Raw genomic sequence first — 12,995 nt, forward strand, 5'->3', positions numbered from 1 at the left:
AGTGGTTTTTACAAGCACTTTGAATGTATGCATTTAACACAAATTATTTGGTTCTTAATAAAGTACCGTCACATTTAGATTTCCATGGCACATTTTTGCCTTTATAAGGATTTTAGTAACTTTTTCTCTGATACGAGTCCCAAAATCCTCTGGGCAGACCTGGCATGGGACTGTTACATGCTAGATGTCCGAAGTTAACAGCTATTGGAAATTTGTATTTACTTTCTTCTTCTGTTTGAGTGTACTTAACACTATGAAAGTTCTGTCTGGCAGCAGAAAAGGGTATCAAAGTGGCCACTTAAGAAAAGTAATTTGGCCATTTGTGACAACAGCTGCCTGATATTGCATTTTATTTAATTGGAAAAGGATGCAGGAAGTCTGTGGCGCATTAAAGAAACTCGGGGTTTGGAGATCATAGGAATTTTCTCCTCTATTTTCTTCTAATAAAATTACCATTATTAAGGAATTTATTGAGTGTCAACAACATACGAGACACTTTTTAAATTATTTGAAATGGACTGATTAAGGAAAAATCATTTAAACTCTTTTGGAAGGGCTCTCTGTGGACCTTCCCGAGCATATGTTCAGCTGACAGGGTGACACTGTCATTAAGACCATCCCCCAATAGCTGTAGAGTCAAAGCCAAGACCCCAAGCGGGCGTGTAAGGCCCTCTCTCCACCCTCTGGCCCCAGCTGTCTCCAAACCTTCTTCACCACTTAGTCTTCCAGCCACAGCACACCGTCTGCTGCTCCCCAGGCTTAGTACCCCCTCATTTCCCCAGCCCTGGCACTACTCTTCTCTCTGCCTGGCATACCCTTCCCAACTGGTCTGCTTAGGGACTTCTTATTCCCTCAAACACAAGCATCAGATCTAGCAATTCCACTTCTAGGTATATAACTAAAAGAACTGAAAGAAGGGACTCAAAGAGACATATGCACACCAGTGTCAATTGTGGTATTATTCACGAAAAAACAAAAGCTAGAGGCAACCCAAGTGTCCATCAACAAACAAATACACGAAGAAAATGTGGTATGTGTGTACAATGGAATATCATTCAGCCTTAGGAAGGAAGGACATTCTGACACATGCTACAACATGGATAAGCCTTGAGGACGTGATGCGCACTGAAATGAGCCAGTCACTAAAAGACAAATACTATATAATTCCACTCACATGAGGTACCTAGAGTCATCAGTATCATAGACACAGAAAGTGCAGTGGTGGTAGCCAGGAGCTGGGGGAAGGAGAGAATGGGGAGATATTGTTTAATGGTAGAGTTTCAGTTTGGCAAGGTGAAAAGAGCTCTGTGGATGGATGGTAGTGATGGTAGCAGGCAAATGTGAATGAACTTAGTGCCATTTAAAAAATGGTTAAAGTGGTAAACTTTAAGTAATGTGTGTCTTACCACAATTTTTTAAATTTAAAGATTGGAAAATTAAAAATAAGAAAAACTTTTAAAATCTCAGCATCTCTATGAAAACCTTCCCCATTTCCCAGCACCAACAGAATTAGTCTTTTCTTCCTCTGAGCTCCTACTCAGAAATTAATTCAAAATTAATCTAGTCTTTTCAAAAATAGATATGGGTGGCACTAATTTTTCAGATCTCAAAAACAAGTAAAACACTCTAAGTCTGCATTTAAAAAGGTGAAAAATATATTAGATCATTCCTTTCTATTCTTCTCCTCATACAGCTGACAATGAGTGACTGGTTCAACTTCTCTCTTGATACCTTCATGCTGAGTGCCCAGTATCAGATCAACTCTCTGACCATGAGATGCATAGTAAATTCAGTTGGACCCAGTACCCACTCTCTTCCACTTGCCTCAATTACTTAAACTAGATCCTAATCCCCTTTACTTTGGGTGTCCCAGATGAGGCCCTCAGGCCACTGACTGATAGCCCTCTTCTCTAGTCCCATGAATATTGCAACTCTGGCTCCCCAAAGACCCACCCATACACATCAAGCATCGTGCAGGGTCCTGATGAAACTACTTTGTTTTTAAAGATGAAGCTTTAAGAAGGATTCCAAACTTTCAGTGGCTAGAAGGAAGGCGGGTAACAAATACATAAGTGTTCTCTTAAAATGCTAATGTTCCTGGGTAAGAAAGTCAAGCATTCGTCCATTAATATAAATTCAAAGTAATCTGATTAACCAAATCCTACAAAACATAGAGTGCACAGGGGGTGAATTTTGTTGGAGGGCTGGGGGGGAGGGTTGCTAGTAATAATTTTAGAGCATGTGGTCCTTTTTGGAGTGGGACAGGGTTAGGGAAAGGGTTAAGGTAAATGAGGAAACTATGTGCCAGGAAGACTAAGGAGAGGACAAGAGGGAGGAAGAGGTTGAACAAATTTCACCTATTTCAAAAAATCATCATCATCATCATTAGGCCTAGTTTGTTCTGTGTCTCAAAAAGGAGAAGGATCTTCTTTTCTTTTCCTCTGTCCTGCACCAAAGAACTTGAATCCAGCACTTGGGCTCCTACTGTGAGTTGTGCTATGTTGTCAGTTAAATATGCCCTTATGAAAGTATGTCTTGACTCACAAACTTCAGGAATACTATATGTGTGTATGCATTTTAAATGAATAAATAAGTGAATAAATACTATCTTAAGAATATAGTCACTGTAATTTCATTAGTAATCTGTTGGAAAACATGGGCCAAACAATGCTGGGAATGTAGTTTGTTCAATAGAAGATCCCCTGTACTGAATGTAGCCAGTAAATTGCAAACTAAAGAATAATTTGGGAAGAAATACCAAGAATTGTCATCCTCCCCATTAGTTTCCTAGGGCTGTTCCAACAAATTACAACAAACTTGGTGGCTTAAATGACAAAAATGTAAAATTTACTCACAATTTTAGAGGCTAGAAGTCTGAAGTCCAAGTATCAGCAGGACCACCCTCCCTCTCAAGGCTTTAAGGAAGATCCTTCCTTGTCTCTTCCAGCTTCTGGGGGCCCCAGCAATCCTCAGTGCTCTTTGGCTTATAGCTGTATCACTCCATTCTCTCCCCTTGTCTTCACATGGCGGTCTTCTCTGTGTCTGTCCTCTGTCTAAATCTCCCTCTTCTTTCTTCTATAAAGACACCAATTATTGGATTTAGTAGATTAAGTGGATTTAGTGGATTAAGTCCTGGATGATTTCATCTCAAGATCCTTAACTAATTTCATCTGCCAAGACCCTATTTCCAAATAAGGTCTCATCCCGAGGTTCCAGGTGGACATGAATTTTTGAAAGACATGATTTAACCCACTATACCCTCCAAATGGGAAGCCAGTAAATGTGAATATAAAAATGAGATGAGTTGTGTACAGGAGTCCTCCATTATTACCATCAAGAATGAGATACATCCCATATCTCATGTAAGGAAAGGAATATCTTCTAAAATCTCAACAAGGAAACCACAACGTAAGCTGCATAATATCAATTATTTATATCATTTAAATTTATGTTAACAGGATGTTGAAAAAGACCAGAGGAGGGGGATTCTGAAAAACTCATGGAATTTTTGGTACCATCCCAGAAAGCAAATGCTTTGATTACGATCAACTGTTACTAGTTACCTAACCCAGAATTTTCTCAAACTGATTTTCACAGAAAACTAGTTCTATGGGATGTTCCTAGAATTAACATTGTACACACACACACACACACACACAGTTTGGTGCTCAACACTCACAGAACCGCACTTATGAGGAACAAAGCTAAGGACCTGCCCTTGTCCCCTGGTGACCTCCCCACAAAGCAGTGGTTTGCATGGGCTGCCCTAAGCAGCCAACTGTGCTTTCCCTCCCAACCCACCCTCTTTCTATAGCCTCTACTCCTGCATTTATAATGTGCACACATTCCACATTTTGACAAACTCTTAACAAGGGATTGGAAATTTCTAAGTATTTATTTTCTCTTCATCAGTGAACTGAAGGAAGCAGTTGTTCTCCTAAGTACAAGAATATTATTCATCTTAAAATTAATTAAATTGCAGAATATACCTCAAATCACACAACGACCTTCTTAACTTTAAAATCCTAAAAATGGTGTTTGCAAATGTGGATGTGCTCTGAAGCATCATTCTGAACTTCTACCTCTTTAAAGATTCACTAAAGGAAAAAGAGCTTTCCCTATGTACCTTACTTAAAAGTTGGAACTCTGGGCATCTTGCCCACATATGCAATACATACTCGCACACACACCATAAACCCCCGGCCCGCTTGCCACACTCACCTCTTCACTGCCAGGCAAGAAGACACAAATTGTGCATCAAAAAAGAAATCAGTGAAACCAAATAATAAGAACAGAGCAACAGAAGTGCGGCAGGAGTGAAAGATGACCAGAACACCCCAATACTTAATAAAATTCCATTACACTTGGGTACACCTCTAAATTTCCAAAGACTGTTCTCAACTAGCCTCACAATTTAGATCCATCCTCATCACTGACCCTAAAACAAGCCTCAGCAACTTGAAGTCCCCTTCTGGCAGAGTAACAGCAGAGACAAATTTATCATTGGTAGTTAGTTTGATCAAGCAAGCTGATCCTTGGGTGGGATGTGTTTCACAAAAAAAGATTGTCAGGGAGGGGTGCCTGGGTGGCTCAGATGGTTAAGCATCTGCCTTCGGCTCAGGTCATGATCCCAGGGTCCTGGGATCAAGCCCCGCATCGGGCTTCTGGCTCAGCAGGGAGCCTGCTTCTCCCTCTCCCTCTGCCTCTCCCCCTGCTCATGCTCTCTCTCTCTCTCTCTGTATCTCTGTGTCTTAAATGAATAAATAAATTGAAAAAAAAAATCTAAAATAAATAAATAAATAAAAGATTGTCAGGGCTGGAGACAGAAGGGAGATAGACATTCTAGGCTCTAAATAAATGTTTGTTGGATAGATGGATGGAGACACTTGTGAAAACAATCCCAGGAAGACAGAAGATGGTTGTTTAAATTTTCAATGACATAATAAAGTTGTTAATGAGCTCGGCATTGGACCATGACTTGCACATGTCTACTTTTTATAAAATGAGAATAGGCTTAACTGTTAATTACCAAAATCATTAGCTAATTGGAACAATATGTCTTCAGTTTCAACAAGTCATTGTGTGTGTGGACTCAAAACCTGGATCTATTTGTATTTGTTATTCCTTACAACATGATTAAGATCCCAGATACTCCCAAATTTCAGAATATTACCTCTAACTTGATGCCCTCTGAAAAATACTTTGATAATTAAACCCCTTGTTATTAACTAAGCTAAGAATATTTTTTTAAGATTTATTTATTTATTTGAGAGAGAGAAAGAGACAGAGAGCATGGGGAGGGGCAGAGGGAGAGAAGCAGACTCTAGTCTGAGGGTGGAGCCCGATGTGGGGCTTGATCCCAGGACCCTGAAATCCTAACCTCAGCTGAAATCAAGAGTCCACCGCTTATCCGATTGAGCCAGCCAGGCGTCCCTAAGCTAAGAATATTTTTAATCTCACACTCACATAAATCCCAAAGACACTGAGCACTACACTTTCTGTGCTTTGGGTAAACGGCATAATAGATTTCAAGGTCATAAAGGCTGGGAATCTGGGTCTGTGGGTTCTGACTCTGGATGTGTGATTTGGGGCAGATGACTTTATCTAGATTTTAGTCTCCTCACTTGTAGAGTACAATGTGTAGATTAGAATAACTGTTTAAATTATATTAAGGCATATTTCTATAAGTGAAAATAAAGTAATATAATAACTGTCATGTACTTAAAAACCCAAGCTTCACAAATGTATTGATAGACCTTTGAATGAGGTTCATCAAAAAAGACCCAGACAAAAAATGAGACCCAGGGGTAAAACCAGCCCTGAGGAGCAAAGATACCCATACCTATGGCTGGCAATTACAGATACAAGATTCTAGACAAAGATCTGCCATTTGGAGTTAGGTTTTTCCAGGGGTGCAGACAGGCTATAAAAGAGAAGGCAAAGAGTCTTTAAGATTGGCAGAGAGGATCCCCTTGGAAAGAGTGGTCAAAGGTCTGAGCTTCCTCCTCCCTCCATGGGTGCTAGTCCCGCCCGCGCGACTTGCTCACTCCAAAGTGAGCAGTTTCCGCTTCCACAGAAAGCTTGCCGTGAGCTCCTGAACTCCAGAGGACATAGAGACTGGCAAAGGCAAGAGACTGGTAAAGGCATCAGGTATCCCTGGCCAAGGGAGGAGAGGAAACCTCCATGAGAGCATTGGGAGCTGACAAGAAGGAAATATGTCTCCTATAGTCAGGAGGGGTCTCGTGGAAGACAGCAAACCTTGTGGCATCTGGACACAGCCCCATCCAGGAGGTCTACTTGCCTGGGCGAGGTGACCCCAACAGCAAGGCTCCGTATGGGGTGCACCATCAGAAGCATAATGGTGCCAGACAAAGATATGGTGGGTAGTTCTCTCATGGAGAAGTCTCCAAATAGCCCCAGATGTGCCCCATATCATATGGGCGTCTGCCATAACCAGAGGGTACCAACCCAAACTGCAAACTGAGCCAGTCAAGTCAGATCCTTCTGCCCTGACCTCTCCTTCCCGCCACTGCTTCCTGTGTGTGTGTGTGTGTGTGTGTGTGTGTGTCGCTCTCTGCTGTCCCTGTGATCAAGGGATAGCACAGAGTAAGGAAAAGAAGAGGTTGAACCTGTAAGTCCAGGCACCAAGCACAGCGAAGGATGCTTGAATGAGAGACTAAAGCTTCTGTTTAGACTGGGGCTTTTTAAAAACTTTTAACACACACACACACACACACAAATAAATAAATAAAATAAAAACTTTTAACACAGACTATGAATTAATACCTAAAACTGACCACAAAAGCTCTGGAATCTGCCCAAAATACCATCCAGGAGTAGGGAAGAGAGATTTCCAGATGCACATGTAAAAAAAAAAAAAAGTGGTGTGAACACATAAAATCATGTTGTGATATCTACCCCACCAAGTCCAGTTGTTAAAAAATATTTTACTGTATTGTCCTCAGATCCTTCTTTTTAATAGATAAAACTTTATAGATACAAAGTCCCCCTTCCCAGTTTACCTCCCTCTCTCCGCAGAAGCAACCTCCATCCTGAAATTGGCTTATGTAGTTCCTGCCTGTGTTTTTATATTCTCACAATGTAACTATATATTTGAAAACCGCATGTGGTATTTGAAATCTGGGGCATGCTGTCTAAGGTCCTTTGTAACTATAATTCAGTGGGATAGTTTGGCTTTTTTATTTTAATTGAATTAACAGAAGTGAAGGGACTTTTTAATTTCCCCTCTACACTTGGGCCTCATTGTTCATGAACAAAATACTGCAGTTCATGACATGATAATGCAGAGAGAGGAGCCTGGCCTGAGCAAGTGGCTGTGCGAGAGGAAAGAAATCACAGTGCAGATACAGGATACATCCACAAGAGGGCGATATAATCAAATAAAAAGAGTGAGCATGCCAGGGAGGTAATTACTTGGTGGATAATTAGGCACAGACCTCTAACAGAACCTTTAAGTGCTAGAAGGTAAAATTGGGAAACACAAGCCTGACCATGTGAATTATTTGCCCAAAGTCACAAAGCTAGTTAATATTTACTACTTCTGCCTTCCAGTTCAGCACCCTAGGAGGTCTGTTGGCAGCCCTGCAAATGATTGATTCGGCAGACACAAGAAATCAGGCTGGCCTAAATCGAGATAGTATTTGTACTTCTTATTGAATTTTCTATGATCCCTTTTGCTGGCTTTAAGTCCTCACTATGCTCAGCTGGGCATCAGACGGTTCATCATCAAGATATTAGTGCTCGAGGAGAGAACCAGAGATGAAGAATTTGGAAATGTAAAAATATAAAATTGTGCTGAAGCAGGGGTATTTTGAACGCCCCCCAAAAAATATTAAGCTCTAATTCTTTACGTTTATTCTAAGCTATATGTTGATAATGTTTTGTGTGAAGTTTTTAGAATGATATCAAAGGTACATGCTATTGACTACCCAGTTGGGATAGGAGTATTAATCAAATTAGGACAGCTAATGCTGAAGTCACAAAGAAAGCCCAACATCAAAGTAGCTAACATGTAAAGCAGGGGTCAGCAAATCGGTCCAGAGCCTAATTTTCAAATAGTTTTATTGGAACAGAGCCATGCCCATTTGTGTACCTAGCGTCTGGGGCTGCTTTTTGAGTAGTTGAGTAGCTGCCACAGAAATACAGGATATCTTCAATTTGGCTTCTTGGTCTGCAGAGCCTAAAATATATACTACCTAGTCTTCTCCAAGAAAAATGTTTGCCCACCCTCTTACAAAACAATGCTGTCCAATCAAGCTCTCTATGATGACGAAAATGCTCTATTATCTATGCTGCGTAAAACATTAGTCACTAACCTCAATTGGCTACTGAGCACTTGGAAGACTGTGGCTGGTGGTTACCATATTGGACAGCAACGGAAGAACAGAATTACTTTATTTTATTTTCAATTAATTTAAACTGAAAGAGGCACATGTGGCCAGGAGCTTTGAGGAATTAATCGTCTCCTGGGCATCTGTCCACTCTTGGCTTCCCACAGTGCTGAGGTTGTGTTATCTACAAAAACAGGCTGTGGGACAGATTTACCCAACGGAGGCAGGATTTCATTGACCCCTGGCCTCCTAGTGTTAACACACAGAGACGCTCTCCCTTTGTGCCTCGGCACCAGCTATCCTCTCCTTCCCATGAAAGACCATCACTCAAAAACTCTCCTGAGGAAAAAAAACAGGGAAAGCACAACCCACTACATAAAGCTGGATTGAATTTCTTTGTCTTATACTTAGCTTCTTTAGTCAGCACAAGTGTATCGTGTTGGAATATTCTGGCTGCAAGGAACAGGATACCTAACAACGGCCTGAGCAACCAGGGTTTATTTACTCACACAACAATCTAGAGGCAGCAAGCTCTGTCATTGGCTCTGCCAATCAGCAACATCAGAGCCAATATTCTACAATTCTACAAAAAACTTCCTCTCTTGGTTGTAAAAAGGCTGCTAAGGCATTTAAGTCAGAAAGAAACGGGAATGGGTGTTGCACCCAATACATCTGTCCCTTTTATCGGTAAAGTGCAGGACTTCCAGAAGATACTGTGGATGTAAACCCTTACCTTATTGGTCCCTGGGAATAACCAGCACGGGGTCATAGGTCCACCAGAGCTCTAAGAGAGGCTGAGAAAGTAGGAAAACAGCATTTCCTGATTGGATTAGCAAGTAATGGTTGTCACCTAAGGATGAGCACACCAGCCCCATGGAGGAGGGGATAGATATTGTATAAACAACAGTGGCTCCCAATTATAAGAAGGCTTGGGTCCCAAGGGTGTCCTCCATGATAGCTTTCCAAGATTCCATGAACAGGTGTGTGTTCTTTGTACCCATCCCTTGGTTTGAGAACTATTTACTGACTACCTATGGGACACCAGACATTGGGCCAGATGTCAGAAAGGGGCAGAAGATGGGGCTGGACATGCTGGCCCTGAGTATGGAGTGTCTGTATAAAAGCATGAATGAAAGGTTTTGTAAAATAATGTAAAGATCTGTGCCAAATAAGCCACAGATTTACATGTCCACTTAAGCATCTCAGTATATTTAACCTGCAAATATTTTCTGAATGACTTGGCTTACTATGACATTTTACTGCATATCTGCAAACACAGTTCTGCTGCGTGATTATTTTGATTGTTTTAAAACCTCCTAGTAGATACAAATCTCGGTGACTCCATGTGTAAGAAAGGTGCCAGAGCTTTTGTTATTTTTCTATGTAAATCCTCCATTCTATTGGGGTGGCAGAAACTGTATCCATGAATTTGTAGTTCTCCAGGGTTGTGCCTAAGTCCAGGGAGAGGGGAGAAACCTTTCGAAGGAAAGGATCAGTCTGACCGATGATGGCATCTGAACGCATCAGCAACAGTTAAGATTAGATCCCATCAGCCACCTGCTTGTGAAAAATGCATCCCTCACTCTCAGCCTTGTGGTCCCTTCAGGGACGATGTGGTGCCTTGCTCTGCTTCTCTATCTAAGGAAGTCATTCTGCAATTATGTTCCACAGTGTGGTGCAGGTGTGAGGTTGCTAGGGCCCTTTCAGGCTCAACAATCACTGTGGTCATCTCTACTCTGAAGTCCTACCACCTCTACAAGCTCTAGTAAGAGAACAAGGTTCTGCCCCAACCACATTATTGAATCCTACAGCTCCAGCGAAGGGGCTGTGTGGCCTCCTGGGACTCAGGCAGGAGGGTGGGAAAGAGGGCCACTCTCCATGAACCCACTTATTTCTGTGTTCTCAAGGCTTCCTTATTTCTTTTTCTCCCCCGGAAACTTCCAGCCAGTCATTCAAGTACTTCTACATATATTTATAGTAATATATTTTGTCCTCAAGTATTTTCCATCATAGGTCATTCACATGTCTCCAAATCAGAGCCATCTCCAAAGAGGCAGAAGAAACTGAGAGTGTGGGGAAATGTATCCAATAGGGAGGAAGACAAGAAGCTCACCTTATCAACCTGTCCCTCTCGTCCCCATGAGACCCACCGCATGGCCAACACAAAGCTGTAGGTTTGCCCCTCCCTTCCACATCAGCTCCACCGGCATGTCTGAGATTTTGCCTCCCCTTGAAATTATCCTTCAAATTCAGATGCAAATAATTTATGTGAACATACACAGTGTGTCATGGGTGAAGCACACACTAAGCAAGGGGAGAAATGAATCAGTGAATTACGTCTTGCAGGGTGAAAGGGGGCTGGCAGATTGAGGAGCTGGAGGAAAGCTGCCAGACACACAGATGAAAGAGGAGAGCCTCAGGCACGGACACTAGGTGGAGTATTTAAATGCTTGGAGTAGTTAAGGAATTGCAAGTACGGTAGTTCCTCTTATCCATGGGGGATACGTTCCAACACCCTCAGTGCATACCTGAAACCACAGGTAGTACTGAACCTTGCATATACTGTTTTTTCCTATACATACACACCTGTGATAGAGTTCAATTTATAAATTAGGCACAGTAAGGGATTAACAACTAATAATAAAGTAGAACAATTATAACAACATACTATGATAGAAGTTATGTGAATGCAGTCTCTCTCTCTCTGTCTCTCAAATATGTCATTGCACTCCTCTCATCCTTCTTCTTCTAGTGAGGGTGTGAGATGATAAAATGCCCGCATGCTGAGATGAAGTGAGATGAGTGATGCTGGCATTGTGTCCTAGGTTTAGACCACTGTTGACCTTCTGGAGATACGTCAGGAAAATCACCTGCTTCCAAACCACAGTTAACCGAGGGAAACCGAATCCTTGGACAGCAAAACCGCAAATGGGCGGGGAGGGGGGGGAGGGGGACTGCTGTACCTCACCTGTGGTCATGTGCATCGGTTCCATTCTATAAAGTCCCTGCAAACACTGACTTAGCAAATACTGAACCATTGCTCCTAGGGGAAAACACAGGGTTAGGTTCCTACAAGCCTCCAGTCACAGTATATTCATCAACCGATCAATACTTAACTTTCTTTTATCTGTGTTCCTGTTTAAAGACATGTTATTTAAGATATATTGCTGATTCGTGAACACTGAACTCACAGCCAACAGCACTATAACTCATGCCTGGACAGAGCTTACCTAACACATATTTTCTTCATAAGGAACTTCTTGCACTTAGGAACATGAGGCAGCACTTGAGCATTATGCTTGGGGGCCATTGTAAACAGTGAAATCACCAACAAAAAGTACAAAAATAGAGAAAACATGGCACCAAATAAACCACGAAAAGGACACGTATTCACAGAATGACAGCCGAAACAAGAAAGCAGAGCATCACCCTGTTTGACCTCAGCTGGGAATGAGCCCTTGGGCGACTCAAGTCTTTTACCACTCCACACCTGTGCATGCCCACGACAACCACCAAAGTGCCCCAACTATGATCTGGGTCACCAATATTTCATAGAGTAGGCAAATTTGTAAATATGGAATCCATACTCATAAGGAGGACTGACAGGCTGGAGCAAAGGGTAGGCGTTAGTATAGACAGGTGCTTTGGGATATGAGGCCAGAGAAGCCAAAACAAGAGGTTCCCAAGGGCCTGTGTGCCAAGCTGCTGCGCATGCCCCCTTTTAGGATGCGGTGTATGGAAAAAGCAGATCGGGGGCAAGACCATGAAGGGAGTCACTGACCTCCCGGAAAGAATTCCTTGGTATGGGGAACCCGGACACTGCAGCTGTCTCATGGGTTGACAGTATTTTGAAGTTACCCTAAGCAATGCCATTCAACAATGCTCAGACACTGTCAAGATGCAGAGAGAGAAAGCTAAAAGACGTATCAAGGTATCTTTATATGGAGCCATTAAAAACTGGCAAGTTCAAAAAGTAAAAGCGTCAAGTTTGACATGTTTGAAGGAAATGCTGAACACAGCAGCACAAGCAAAGGTAAGAGCAACAGACTTCTGGGGTGACAGTGTTAAACAGTTCATTCATGTGGGGGCAGTAAAACAACAGCCTGCCGCCCAGAGTGCGGCCACCATGGACACCTGCGGGAGGACTGGAGATGGACCCTGACCCCTCGGATTCCTGTAGGTTGGGGCTTAAGGAGTTTCTGATACCTTGTGACTATGAGCCCGTCCTTGATGCCCCTTCCTAGACTCAAGCATGGTGAAGCAAGGGGTTACCCGCTGTAAACCATCACACATCATTTAGCAACTTCTGTGACTTCTTTGGGAGTTTCCATGTGATACCTGATGTCACAGTAAATACATTTTAAAGCCTTTGAATTCCCAAATTTATCTTTCCTGGAAAATAACCGTTGAATGTGGATATTTTTTGGCAAGACTCATTATGTTTTCATTTTCAGCTAAAAAATAAAATGCTAATGAACACCATGCCATTTTTTGGAAACTGCTTTCCATTTTCAAATCTTAGCTATGTTATTTTAAGAACTCTAGATCTACCCAGCCACCCCATCCCTCCCAAAAGAACTCTAGGTTCCAAATCATTTATCTGTAACATATTAAAACAAAACAAAACAAAAAAAACACTTAGGC

At 42.0% G+C, this 12,995-nt stretch overlaps 1 long non-coding RNA gene across 1 annotated transcript in view; it reads right to left on the minus strand.

The window, feature by feature from the left end:
- Positions 1 to 1,209: 1,209 nt before the first annotated feature.
- Positions 1,210 to 12,995, minus strand: part of LOC118001231 — a 37,868-nt gene continuing 26,082 nt past the window's right edge. Inside the window, exons 4-5 of the long non-coding RNA XR_004676651.1 lie at positions 2,856 to 3,075; positions 1,210 to 1,235 (exon numbers count right to left, since the gene is read on the minus strand). This is a non-coding gene — a long non-coding RNA (uncharacterized LOC118001231). The remainder of the gene's footprint in view (positions 1,236 to 2,855; positions 3,076 to 12,995) is intronic.

The sequence above is a fragment of the Mirounga leonina genome, unplaced genomic scaffold (genome assembly GCF_011800145.1).
Source record: "Mirounga leonina isolate KUSES-001 unplaced genomic scaffold, KU_Mleo_1.0 Mir_53, whole genome shotgun sequence".
NCBI classification, from domain to species: domain Eukaryota; kingdom Metazoa; phylum Chordata; class Mammalia; order Carnivora; family Phocidae; genus Mirounga; species Mirounga leonina.